General features: G+C 38.6%; 1 protein-coding gene across 3 annotated transcripts in view; it reads left to right on the forward strand.

The window, feature by feature from the left end:
* Positions 1-392: 392 nt before the first annotated feature.
* The window catches only part of LOC126469940 (presequence protease, mitochondrial), a 92,903-nt gene continuing 79,494 nt past the window's right edge, over positions 393-13,801 (forward strand). For 2 of the 3 annotated variants that reach the window (XM_050097343.1, XM_050097342.1), the window contains exon 1: positions 410-567. The gene's annotated coding sequence lies outside the window, so the exon portion shown is untranslated. Of the gene's footprint in view, positions 568-13,801 lie in introns of all 3 variants that reach the window. The other variant, XM_050097344.1, reaches the window with a different exon arrangement.

Here is a 13,801-nt window from a genome sequence, read left to right on the forward strand (position 1 = left end):
TGCACCTACCATCCCTCTAGAACACCTTATAATCCCTCCCCACTTTCCAGCCTGTGCTTCATCTTTCAGTGATCTTTTTATCTCGTGAAAAATTACTTGTTGTTTGGGAAGAATTTAAACTTGATTTCGTTTTTAGCTGTGGGGTATATTTTCGAGGACTTTTTTTGTAAATTAAACTGTAGGTCCTAAAAGCTGCGTAAGCGCCTTAGATACTTCGACACGTTCTGAACTCTGTAACAACTTACACGAGTATAAAAACTTAAGTAATTAAGAACTTTGAATTTCGCGCGGAATGAATCAAACAGTTCCTTGTCCTAAAGGTGATGCAAGCTTTCGCTGCCTGCCACCAGGAATCGCAAACCTGAGCGCAGTCGATCGGCATCGAGATTTGCTATCCGTAGACACAAGTAAATTCTTGCACCGAAGGAGAATCTCTTTGCGTAGCATATTTATAATGCACTTTGAGATTTGCGGTAAATATGTGTTGGTGGGTGTGTGTTGTTCGATTGCAGTGTTCTTGTTGATATTACGTGTTTAACAATACGATCGGGACAGTTCAGCTGTAAGGTAAGAAACAAAATGATAGTGTAATACTGATGATTGTGCACATAACTACTATAATAAAAAAGCATAGCGCGCTACTGTCATTGTTTCAGAAATCATGTATTAATATATATTGTATTGGTAATGTTTGAATCGGAATTTTGTTCGTGACTGATTAAACATCTTCATTGCGAAAAGAGTATTGTTGTGCAGTAACGATTCGTGTAGTGGAAGCATCCTTTCCTTTTTATCACTGTCGTAAACGTATATATAATTTAAATTCCCGATTTTATAAAAATGATGCCCTTATTATACGATTGCATGGAGCTGCTAAATATAGAAGATACTTAAAATTTGCGCTGCCCGCAACCTCGTAATGTACTTGGCGAGGTGTCGCGTTCACCAAATGTGCTTGTTTCAGGGAAGGGATTTTTCATGGTAGCAAATTGAGTTATAAACCGACCGAGATTTCAGGGGGTCTGATATAACATTCTAGCCGCAGGTAAAGCATAATTTTGAAATTACCACTTCATTTTGATTGCGTCATAATTCCATCATGAAAGCTATGTAATCAGCGAAATTGTTGGGGTAACTGTTTGTTGATTTTATTTCTCGATTCTTTCGTGTTGAGCCAGTTTACGTGTACTTCTGCCGTTTCGTCACGTGAAACGCATTTGAATCAAGAGTGGTTTTCGACAAGCATGCGATTTTTGAATGGTATGTGATGAAGCAAGTTACTTTTTAGGCGCAGTTTGCTCCCATCAATCAAGTAGCTGCCCTGCTGCAAAAGTGGAATGTGTATTGCACACATTTTTCAAATGCATCTTAGTGAAGTAGAAAAACACTCTCTGTAAGTTTGGCCATAAACAGGCACTACCAGTAGAATGTTGTTCATCACAGTTGGCTGTATTAACCATCAGCTTGGTGAGTATGCCATTGACCATCAGAAAGGGGATGCAGTGTTATAAAAAGAATCACAAATATGTAGCCACTGTGGCAAGTGCTGCTGCAATATACTTGTATCAGATTATCCAAATACCCAGGGTTCTGAAACTTCCTAGCAGATCAAAACTATGTGCTGGATCAGGAGGTGAACATGGTTGTCAGGGCAATTTGCAAATTGTGGTTTGATAGCTCAGTCAGTAGAGCACTTTCGTGTGACAGGCGTAGGTCCCATGTTCAAATCCCAGTCTGGGACACAGTTTTAATTTACCAGGAAGTTTCAGATGAGTGCACACTCTGCTGCAGACTGAAAATTCATTCAGGATCCAGGGTTCTATTAAGACAGACTTTTGGTTGTTGGTATGAGGAACCTAGGTAGGCTGTAAATCTAAGGAAGAAACCAACTGTCTGTGGTTTTGGTAACCTATTTGTTGGTACCAACTCCCATTGAACAAGTGAATCCCTACAAATCCTATTCACAATGGCTGCAAGCTGACAGGTCTGAATATTCAGAGTGTTACTACTGCAATTAGTAGAAGATGTATCTCATTCTCCACATGACATCACTTTTCATTTAGAAAATATCAGAAAGAATTTCTGGAGACCTACATAATTATTGAAGACAGGATTATCATTCCTATTGAAACCCAAACAGCACATCAGGTGCTTGAAAAGTTAAGTGCTTAAAGAACATATTATTTTTGCTTAAATGCACTGTACATACTTTTTATTGGGAGTGATATCACTTGCAATCTTATTATCAATGTATGTACAAAATATTCATGGATTTAGTGAGAACTAAGGAGGCACCAGAAATGTAATGGTAATACATTGGAAAGACAAGTGCCTTTGTGTTAACTTTTCATTAATTTGTGTAGTCTGAGTGTCTCAAATCTAGGTTTATTCATTTTCTACTAAGATAAATATACTTATAATCATAGATATTCTTTCAAACGATATTTGTTTTTCTTCAGAGGTAGGCATATGTTGTAAAAATGGAGAAGAACCACACACCTGGTGATTTAGTATCCAGCTGATATCAAGGTCATTAGAGGTAAAACAAAGGGTGGTAAAGAATGGGAAGCAGTAGATTTGCCACCTTGTGTGGTACCTGCATACAGTATTCATGCAATTATCCGTTATGGCACACCAGATGAATTAATGTCACAAAGTTAACATGTGTATCCACTCTACACCGGTCAAGAAGAAATGGGATAACTGAAGCAGCTGATAAAAGCTGTCAGCTTTGACCCCTCATGTCATCGAGATGGTGGACACTGTCATTTCATCCTTATGCAATATGACTGCTATGACGTCATACATTGAAGATGCAAATTGGCAAAAACAATCCCATTACACAAAATTTAACCAAAGTAATACGAAGAACAAGATACTAACCGGAGAACTGCGGGAATTAGGAGGGTTTTGGGTGGGGCCAAACAAAATTAATGCCATTACTAACATAAAACACATACCCAGACTAAAACTCATTCGAAAATCCAGAAAGCCAACTTTAGAAAAAATCCACAAAATTAATGCAAACAAAGACCCCTCCACCTGTACACACACTAAAAACAAAACAATAACGATCATAAGTAAACAAAACAGTGTCAGGAATGCTCAGCCTAGACTTATGTACATCAGTACTCGGCAAGCCACCTTGCAGTATGTGGTGGAGGTTGTTGGGTATACCACTGTCACTACCCTCCTTTTCCTGTTCCAGTCGCAAATAGTTTGTGGGAAGAACTATTGATTGTAAGCCTCCGTGTGGGCTTGAATCGCTCTAGTTTTATTTTCATGATTTTTTTCACAAGATATATGTAGGAGGAAACAATACATTTGTTGTCACTTCTAGGGATATACACTCTCGGATCTTAAATAATAAACCATACTGTGATGCAGGGCATTTCTCTTGCAGCGCCTGCCACTGGAGTTGGCTGAACAGATCCACAGTGCTTTAATGCTTACTAAATGAAACTAACCAAAACGGCCTTGCTGTGCTGGTACTGCGAACGGCTGAAAGCAAGGGGAAACTACAGCCGTAATTTTTCCCGAGGGCATGCAGCTTTACTGTATGGTTAAATGATGATGGCGTCCTCTTGGGTAAAATATTCTGCAGGTAAAATAGTCCCCCATTCGGGTCTCCGGGCGGGGAATACTCAGGAGGAGTCCTTAATCGGGCAGATAGGTTAGAAAATTTAAAAAGGGAAATGGATAGGTTAAAGTTAGATATAGTGGGAATTAATGAAGTTCGGTGGCAGGAGGAACAAGACTTTTGGTCAGGTGACTACAGGGTTATGAATACAAAGTCAAATAGGGGTAATGCAGGAGCCGGTTTAATAATGAATAGGAATGCGGGTAAGCTACTACAAACAGCATAGTGAACGCATTATTGTGGCCAAGATAGACACGAAACCCACACCTACTACAGTAGTACAAGTTTATATGCCAACTAGCTCTCCAGATGATGAAGAAATTGATGAAATGTATGATGAAATAAAAAATTATTCAGATAGTGAAGGGAGATGAAAATTTAATAGTCATGGGTGACTGGAATTCGGTAGTAGGAAAAGAGAGAGAAGGAAATGTAGTAGGTGAATATAGATTGGGGGGAAGGAATGAAAGAGGAAGCCGCCTGGTAGAATTTTGCACAGAGCATAACTTAATCATAGCTAACACTTAATCATAAGAGAAGGTTGTATACATGGAAGAAGCCTGGAGGTACTAGAAGGTATCAGATACATTATATAATGGTAAGGCAGTGATTTATGAACCAAATTTTAAATTGTAAGACATTTCCAGGGGCAGATGTGGACTCTGACCACAATCTATTGGTTATGAACCGTAGATTAAAACTGAAGAAACTGCAAAAAGGTGGGAATTTAAGGAGATGGGACCTGGATAAACTGAAAGAACCAGAGGTTGTACAGAGTTTCAGGGAGAGCATAAGGGAACAATTGTCAGGAATGGGGGAAAGAAATACAGTAGAAGAAGAATGGGTAGCTTTGAGGGATGAAGTAGTGAAGGCAGCAGAGGATCGAGTAGGTAAAAAGATGAGGGATAGTACAAATTCTTGGGTAACAGAAGAGATATTGAATGTACTTGAGGACAATATTATGGAAATGAAAGAGGATGAAGATGAAATGGGGGATATGATACTGCGTGAAGAGTTTAACAGAGCACTGAAAGACCTGAGTTGAAACAAGGCCCCGGGAGTAGACAACATTCCATTGGAACTACTGACAGTCTTGGGTGAGCCAGTCCTGACAAAACTCTACCATCTGGCGAGCAAGATGTATGAGACAGGCAAAATACCCTCAGACTTCAAGAAGAGTATAATAATTCCAATCCCAAAGAAAGCAGGTGCTGACAGATGTGAAAATTACAAAACTATCAGTTTAATAAGTCACGGATGCAAAATACTAACGCAAATTCTTTACAGGCGAATGGAAAAACTGGTATAAGCCGACCTCGGGGAAGATCAGTTTGGATTCCGTAGAAATATTGGAACACGTGACGCAATACTGACTCTACGACATATCTTAAAAGCTAGATTAAGGAAAGGCAAACCTACAGTAGCATTTGTAGACTTAGAGAAAGCTTTTGACAATGTTGACTGGAATACTCTCTTTCAAATTCTGAAGGTGGCAGGGGTAAAATACAGGGAGCGAAAGGCTATTTACAATTTGTACAGAAACCAGATGGCAGTTATAACAGGCGAGGGGCATGAAATGGAAGCAGTGTTTGGGAAGGGAGTGAGGCAGGGTTGTAGCCTATCCCCGATGTCATTCAATCTGTATTTTGAGCAAGCAGTGAAGGAAACAAAAGAAAAATTCAGAGTGGGTATTAAAATCCATGGAGAAGAAATAAAAACTTTGAGGTTCGCCGATGACATTGTAATTCTGTCAGAGACAGCAAAGGACGTGGAAGAGCAGTTGAACGGAATGAATAGTGTCTTGAAAGGAGGATATAAGATGAACATCAACAAAAGCAAAACGGGGATAATGGAATGTAGTCGAATTAAGTCGGGTGATGCTGAGGGAATTAGATTAGGAAATGAGACACTTAAAGTAGTACAGGAGTTTTGCTATTTGGGGAGCAAAATAACTGATGATGGTCGAAGTAGAGAGGATATAAAATGTAGACTGGCAATGGCAAGGAAAGCGTTTCTGAAGAAGAGAAATTTGTTAACATCGAGTATAGATTTAAGTGTCAGGAAGTCGTTCCTGAAAGTATTTGTATGGAGTGTAGTCATGTATGGAAGTGAAACATGGACGATAACTAGTTTGGACAAGAAGAGAATAGAAGCTTTCGAAATGTGGTGCTACAGAAGAATGCTGAAGATTAGATGGGTAGATCACATAACTAATGAGGAGGTTCTTTGGGTCTTTTCTATTTCCTCTATCAGTCTTATTTGTATGGATCTCATACTGATGAACAATGTTCAAGTATTGGTCAAACGAGTGTTTTGTAAACTACTTCCTTTGTTGATGACTATTTCCTGAGGATTGTTGCAATGAATCTGTCTGGCATCTGCCTTACCTGTAGTTAATTTTATGTGATCATACTACTTCATATTGCTCTGTCTGCATACCCCTAGACATTTTATGGTAGTATGCCTAACTGCTTCCAGTGATCATTCTGCATCCGTGTAATCATACAATAATGGGTCTTTCTGTATATGTATTCCCAGTGTGTTACATTTGTTTATATTGAGGATCAGTTGCCACTTTTTGCACCAAACATCAATCCTCTGTAGGTCTTTTTGCATTTCACTAAAATTTTGTAGTCTTGCAACTTCTCTGAATACAGCAGCATCATCTGCGAAAAGCCTCGTGGAACTTCTGGCATTACCTCCTAGGTCATTTATATATATTGTGAAAAGTTATGGTCCTATAACATTTCCCTGGGGTACACCAGAAGTTACTTTTACGTCTGAAGACTTCTCTCTGTTCAAAATTACATGTTGTGTTCTATTTACTAGAAACTCTTCAATCCAGTCCCACAGTGTATCTGATTTCATACGCTCATATTTTGTTCGTTAGGCAGCCGTGCGGAACTGTGTTGAATGCATTCCGGAAGTCAAGGGGCACAACACCCTCCTGGTTGCCTGTATCAACTACTTTCTGGGGCTTGTAGACGAACAGAATGAGCTGGGTTTCACACGGTGTTATTTTTTGAATCAGTGTTGGTTCCTACAGAGGAGATTATTGGCCTTCAGAAATGTCATAATACACAAGCATAAAGCATGTTCCAAAATTCTACAACTGACTGATGTCAGAGATCCTTCGTGAAAACGTGAATAACTTATGCTTTTTTTTATAATCGTTGAGAACACTTCGCTCCTCCAAAGACCCCCAGTACACTGCTGCTAGAAGGGTGGCAAGTTCTTTCGTATACTGTATATACAATCATACTGGTATTCTGTCACATCCAGATGCCTTCCCTCAATTGAATGATTTCAGCTGCTTTCTTGCCCCATGGTCACTTGCTTTGATATTGGCCATTTTGTCATTCATGCAACAATATAAAGTAGGCACTACAGTACGACCCTCCTCTGTGAAACAGTTTTGGAAAAAGAGGTTTAGTATTTCAGCCTTTTCTGTGACATCCTCCATTTCAACATCATTATGGTCACAGAGTGCCTGTACAAGTGGCTTCGATCCATTTACTGATTTTCTGTCGAGCCCACAGATAGAATTTTACTTTCAGATTCACACATGACTCTCCTTATGCAAATTTTGGCTTTGTTTAGTGTTTCTCTGTGAGGCTTTGGCTATGTTTAAATTTACAGTGAAGCTCTCTTTGCTTTTATTGCAGTTTTTTTTTTAACACAGCTGTTGAACCACTGCATGTCTTTTCCATCCCTAATAACTTTGTGTGGCATATACCTGTCTAAAGCATATTGTACAATGGTCTTGAACTTTTGCCATTAATAATCAATGTTGTTAGTGCAGGAGATGATAGTTTTTGCTAACAGCTCAGGTAATCTGAAATCTGTTTCTTGTTGGTCTTGCTAAACAGAAAGATCTTCCTGCCTTTCTTTGTATTACTATTTACAGCCTTATTCAGTGATGGTGTAACAGAACCCATCCGAATAGATTGCCAGACATTGTCATAGTGACAACAGCACGTACATTCATCCCTGATCCAAAACACACAAACTTTGGTTAATTTTATAAATTACCCGCAAAAATGGAACTTAACATAATTGGCAACTAGACCGTACAACATGAGGACTTTTGTCTTTGTCATCTTATCATTACACATTGCCATGCAGCAAAAGATTAGTGGATTTTCTAGTAACAACAATTATAAAGCAAAAATTAAATCTCCAACCATTAACAGCATGCCGAACTAACATTTCCAATGCCAAGAACAAATTGGTAGCCAATAAATATTGACATTACAATAACTCACTAACAAAGCCCCAAACACTGAATTACAATATTATGCATACAAGTAATATGCAAAGCCTGAACAAACAACACTACACCAGTCCAGTCACTCAGTAATGCCACTCGAAAGCAATTTTGAAACATACATTCAGCCCAAGAGAGTGCCATAACGTACTAATTTTTATGTCATCTTGTTGTCTCTACAGAGCTGTACAATGGGAAGTAAGGAGAGGATGTTGTTTGGTGGCCAGTATCCTCTTTAGTAATTGAGTTCTTTACTCATAAGAATGGAAAGTTTACTTAACTCAAGATATTTATTGTGGTACAAGCTCTTCTGTAAAGTCCATGTTAGCTTCACTACTGGTGAAGTACAAAGTCCACTACATACACTATTATGATTGTTATGTGCTGCTTGTCTCTGAGTTAGTGGCGGTGCTAACTGCTACTGCGATTCCCGCTGGGCTGCGACTGATGACACTGGAACTTATTCAGTGCGCCAGTCTCGGTCCGCGGCAGCTATCTAAATACTGGCCACCAAGAGGGCATTGGCGGCACATTTCCTGCGAGTCTGTTTTTGGCCTCTATCTATCGGCTCTTAACCTCTTTGCCACATGGTGTGCTTACACCAGCACACTAATAAATGGCCTCTTCGAGAACACTCCATTTCAAAGAAATCAGCACATAACACAACACAGTTACATCATGGGTCAGGTCTGATGACTGGTTGGAACTTTAGTAATTGAACAACTTTTTATTTTTATTTATTTATTTTTATGGTCTTTCCAAGTCATGAGACCATTTTTTATACATTACCAAAATAGTAGCCACTGTCCTGGCTAAAGTTGTCTTGCACTCTGATTTCTTCCATTTCTTTGATAACAGTCCCAACAAGTTGAAGCCGGGATAAAATTCTTATCTCATCAGACATAATTTGATATTTATTCATGACAATGTGCTCAATAGTTTTACTGTGATGCAGGTGTTCGGCATAGCATTTGTAAACTATGTAGGTTGAATGTTGCTTCTGTACTGATGAGGTATTTTGTGCTTCTGTACTGATGAGGTATTTTGTAAATTGTAGGGACCTGGAGGCTGTGCTGAACCATGTGCTGCATCTCTCTTATTTTTGTGGGTGTTTTGTATCAATCACTGGACAATGTGGCACCCTGTGTAGTAGCCAGCAAACTCCTCTTCGCACTGACATCTGCCAATCAGTTATTTTATTCCAGCTATAGTAAATCAGTAGAGCAGACATTCTCTGAAGAGGTCTTCCCTTTCTGTAATCACGAATGTTTGGACACAATTGCTGGACTTGTGAAAGGAGTCAAATGGCTTTGAAACAGTATCCTACCTGATGCAGTACTATGAATGGTGTTTATCTACCTCATAATTAGACTTGATATACCCACCTCTATGAGACACTTTAAATGGCAAAAGTTTGGGCTACAGCTGTTGTTTGTAAGAGTCAATCTATATGTGATAGATGTGGTTCAGAGATTCACGAAGGAGAAGAATCATATACTGATCTGCCAAAATGTGTAAATTGCTTATGTGGTCATCCAATACAGATTTGTGGCTGCTGTTCTTACACAGAGAAGAAGGAAAATTCAAAAACTGGAAGTGGCAGGGAGAATGCCCCGTGATGATACTAAGAAAACCTCCAATGCTGCAGCCTTCAGCATTTGCCACCTCTTAGGCAAAAGTTCTTGAAAGCCTTTCACCCAATAATCAACCAAATATAAACTCGTATGAATATGTATACTCCTAGCTGCTGTTGTCTGTAATCCCCCAACTGCCCTGAAGCCAACAGCAAGTACACCAGTGACACTCAGAGATAATATTCTGTTTCAAACACATAAAAAGTCAGCACCCCCATTCACACAAACATCGCCTCTTCTACGTAAAAACAAGACAACATCGATAAATTGTTCAAACCCTAATCAAATCACATTGAAACCATTGAACCTCAGATTACTTCCACTGATCAGTAATGAAGACAATAAAAAAATAAAAAATCAACTGCTTTTTCCTCCATCATAGGCTGCAAATCACCACAGCAGAGAGAAAAAGCAAAAATAAAAGCCTCACTGATTGAAAGCTATTATACTTTGTTTAAATGTGAATAGATTCAGAACTCTTCTGGAAGGGCTCAAACTTTTTTAAAGGGAAAGAAAGGAAGGAAAAAAGCCCTTTGCCTGTATCTATAGGATATAAAACTGATACTCTGATTTACCGTCAGTACAAGTCTATGCCTTCCACAGGCAAGAAGACATTATAGCAGTAGGACTAAAGATTCATCCCATTATTCATTAGCAATACTCATCACATCTCACTTATCCCACTCACCATCAACTTGCTGTCAGTAGCTGTAGTCACCCATGCTTCAATGAAAATCATTGAACACACAGTGTATTTCCCACTCATGATGAATGATGAAGAAAGTAGTCTAATTAAATCTATGGGGGCCTACTTATTAAAAATGCCCTTTTCAGCCAGAAGAGACCTCAAAAGGAAGATGCAAAAATGGGCATTCAGCAGAGCAAACTACGCATTATACAGCCTGCTTGACAGGATTGAATCGCTCACATTAGAAATTTGAAGCAACCATGCCACAGACCTTTAGACAACTAAAGAGGAAGCTTGCTTTTTGGTAGAATTATAAGTCCTGATCTTCAATGATGGTCAATAATGTGAAGGTTCAAGTCCAGACCATTATAGAAAACCTAATAGCCTTTCTTGGTCACAAGGGTGAAAGTTTGACAAATAATTAGAGAGATCAGTTATAGATTACCGCAAAAGTTTGTGGACTCCTTTAATAGTTACACATCAGCTGAAAGAGAGTGCGAGAGTGGCAAGTATTGATCTTTTGCAAATAAATCTATATCAGTTGGCAGCCTAGACTCACAAAAATATATATGTGCTGTGCTGTTTGGCAGGAGTGACCACAATTATGATTGTTATGTAATGTGACTTATCCAGTTGAGTCTGTCATGTGATTGGAATATGCCTCAGCATTTTTTTCTTTCATTTTGACTTGATCTTGAAACTGCTAATAGTTATGTACATTTGGTCATGCGAATGCTGTTATGTCCTTAAAAATGACAGTGGGTTTAAAATTGGCCAATAGTGGCAAATAATGCCTCAGCAAAACCATGATGTCTTTTTAAATGTTCTTTGAAGGACATAAACACAAGTAAAACAATAGGTTTGCTTTTTAACTAATGTATCTGACATAGGCCAGTAAATAACTGATTACTTTAATAACATAATATATGTTGGCAGCAAAGGTAACACTTCGTTAGATTACAAAGAAGCTGCAGACATTAGACAATTTCAACAACAAAGATGAATGAAGCTGGCCTTACCGTTTGTGAGTATTGGAAAACATCCTGTCTGTTGATAAGTTTGCAGTCCCTGGACTAGATACTATTATTTATGTCAGTTGTGTAAAGAGTTGAAATGAATCCTCCTGGATCTTTTTACCACATATAGTCACAAGTACTGTATTCAGACGCATAGAGGGCTGTCACTATGACTCCCCCCCCCCAAAAAAAAAAAAAAAAAAAAAAAACCCAGGGAGTATAGTATCTTCATAAAAAGTTTCTGTAAGGTTGCTCTCACAAACTGTGTAAGAAAGATCAATGGGTAGATTATGCACCACAACGGTGTGTGGCTGAAAGAGAGGAAGAAACTCGGTAAATTGCTTCTGATATTGATTGAGGAAGTATTGTTTTAGCCTAGATAATTTGACCCTGCTGGATGTGGCTTTACATGAAGCATTCCCTACACAGAGAGCACCTCTTAATTTCAAGGGACATTTGATAATTCATGTAACAGATGGCTGTGGAAAAAGTTATATACAGACAATGAAACTCACTTCTTTCCAGAATATAGATATTTATCCTATCACCCAGTGAACTTCCTGACTCCAGTTGTCAATATTTCTGAATTGTACTGTACAGGTATCGGTAGGCCTTCTCATGATATTTGATGATGTGGAAATATAAAGAAAGTCCATTTGGAAATAAATGCAGTATTTAAACTCATTTTCCTGTAATATGGAGTATGGAGTACAGTTGGGTGAACCCAGGACAAGCAAAGAATGATAGACTATCAGCCAGCAAAGGTGGTCTTGGAAAGACATTGTTTTGTCAGAACAAAGTCTGAAAGGAATTAGGAGAGGAGATGGTGCATGTCACATCTAGCTGAAGACTGGAACCAGAAAGATCGTGCTGTCGTGGACCAACACACTGGCTGCATCCTACAACCAACACATGGTTTCTCTCCTATACCTATTATCGGCTGTTCAAAATATGGTGCGTAAGGGATTGTTCGTCAGCACATTTTACAGAACAAACATCCTATATGAGGTGAGTTATAATTTTTGTAACTGGTCTGAACAGAAGAAAATCAGGTAGTAGGTCAGGGTTATAAGGTGGACATAGCAATGCTTATCGGCCCAAATTTTTTATCTTTTTTGTACTTTTTGTACACTATCACACCTATTCGAGAAGGCACACTGATATTTTCTTATCATGTGTTTCACTTTATGTTGAAACATGTTATAGTGGTACTCATTGTTCACATTAAATTTCCTATAATAATAATAATAATAATAATTAGTAGGTCTAAAGAACCTCACAAGATCATTGGTGTTCATAGTGGTGAATAATTTCCATTTCTCGTTGTAATATGGTATGGAAAGTCATTGATATTCCATTAAAAATCTGTATTAGTTCACAACAAATCCGGATAATGCTGACTTTGTGGTCTGGGATAAACTGCTTGTAATATGTAAAGAACATTTTGTTATAAGTGAGCTTGCCATGAATGATTTAATGCACAATTGCAACATTAACATTACACAAATCAGCTGTTGTTGGTATTTTTATAAGAGACAGTAAAATGAAAATTAGAGATGGAAAAAAAGTAAGTAAACTGTTTATTATTTCAAAAGTAATCTCCATGTGAACACATTTATACCGAGGTGAGACAAGACAGACAGTGCCTTCATGGAAAAATGTTTACGGTTGCCTACGGGACCATGATCATACCCAGGCATGCACTTCTTCATCAAAAGCAAATAGAAGGCCACAAATATCTTTCTTCAGGGTTCAAAAATATGGAAACCCTCATGGGGAGAGATTGAGGCTGTATGTAGGGTGCTAAAGGGCTTCACAATGAAACTTCTGCAATGTAGTCGAAAAAAACTGTGCAACATGTGGGCAGGCATTATCCTGCAACATGATAATGCTGTCTGTCAACATTCTTGAGCATTTGGTCTTGATGGCATGCTTCTGTTTGTGCAAAGTGTCCAGATGACTCACATGTTACTAAGGTCGTTTCGACTGTGCTGCGGAAGTTTGACTGGGAAGCTCTTATGCATCCCACGAACAGTCCTGATCTCTCACCATGCGATTTCCATATGTTTGGAGCCCTGAAGAAAGACATTCATGGCTGTCAATTTGCTTCGGACAAAGAGGTGCATGCCTGGGTACAGTCATGGTTCCGTAAGCAACCACAGGCATTTTTATGTGAAGGCATTGACCATCTTGTCTCACTGTGGGGTAAATGTATTAACAGTTATGATGATTACTTTTGAAATAATAAACAGTTTATTGATTTTTTTCCATCTTTCTCATTTTCATTTGACTGCCCCTTATAAATATTGGCTTTACAAAGTAGTTTATTTATGTAATCTTGTAGGCCATTGGTTGAGACTTCAGCTGGTCATCATTGTGCAGTGAATGTCAGTGCCAGTTCTTCTTCACACAGAAATTTACCATACCTCTTGCTAATTCTAGACGGCCGATTATCTCACCTACATACACGTAACGTTACACACCTCCACTTAAATGTGGCACATTTGCATGCTAATTTGGGACATTAAGTTGAACCAAATGTGACATACTTATGTG

The sequence above is a fragment of the Schistocerca serialis genome, chromosome 3, assembly GCF_023864345.2.
Source record: "Schistocerca serialis cubense isolate TAMUIC-IGC-003099 chromosome 3, iqSchSeri2.2, whole genome shotgun sequence".
Taxonomy (NCBI): Eukaryota; Metazoa; Arthropoda; class Insecta; order Orthoptera; family Acrididae; genus Schistocerca; species Schistocerca serialis.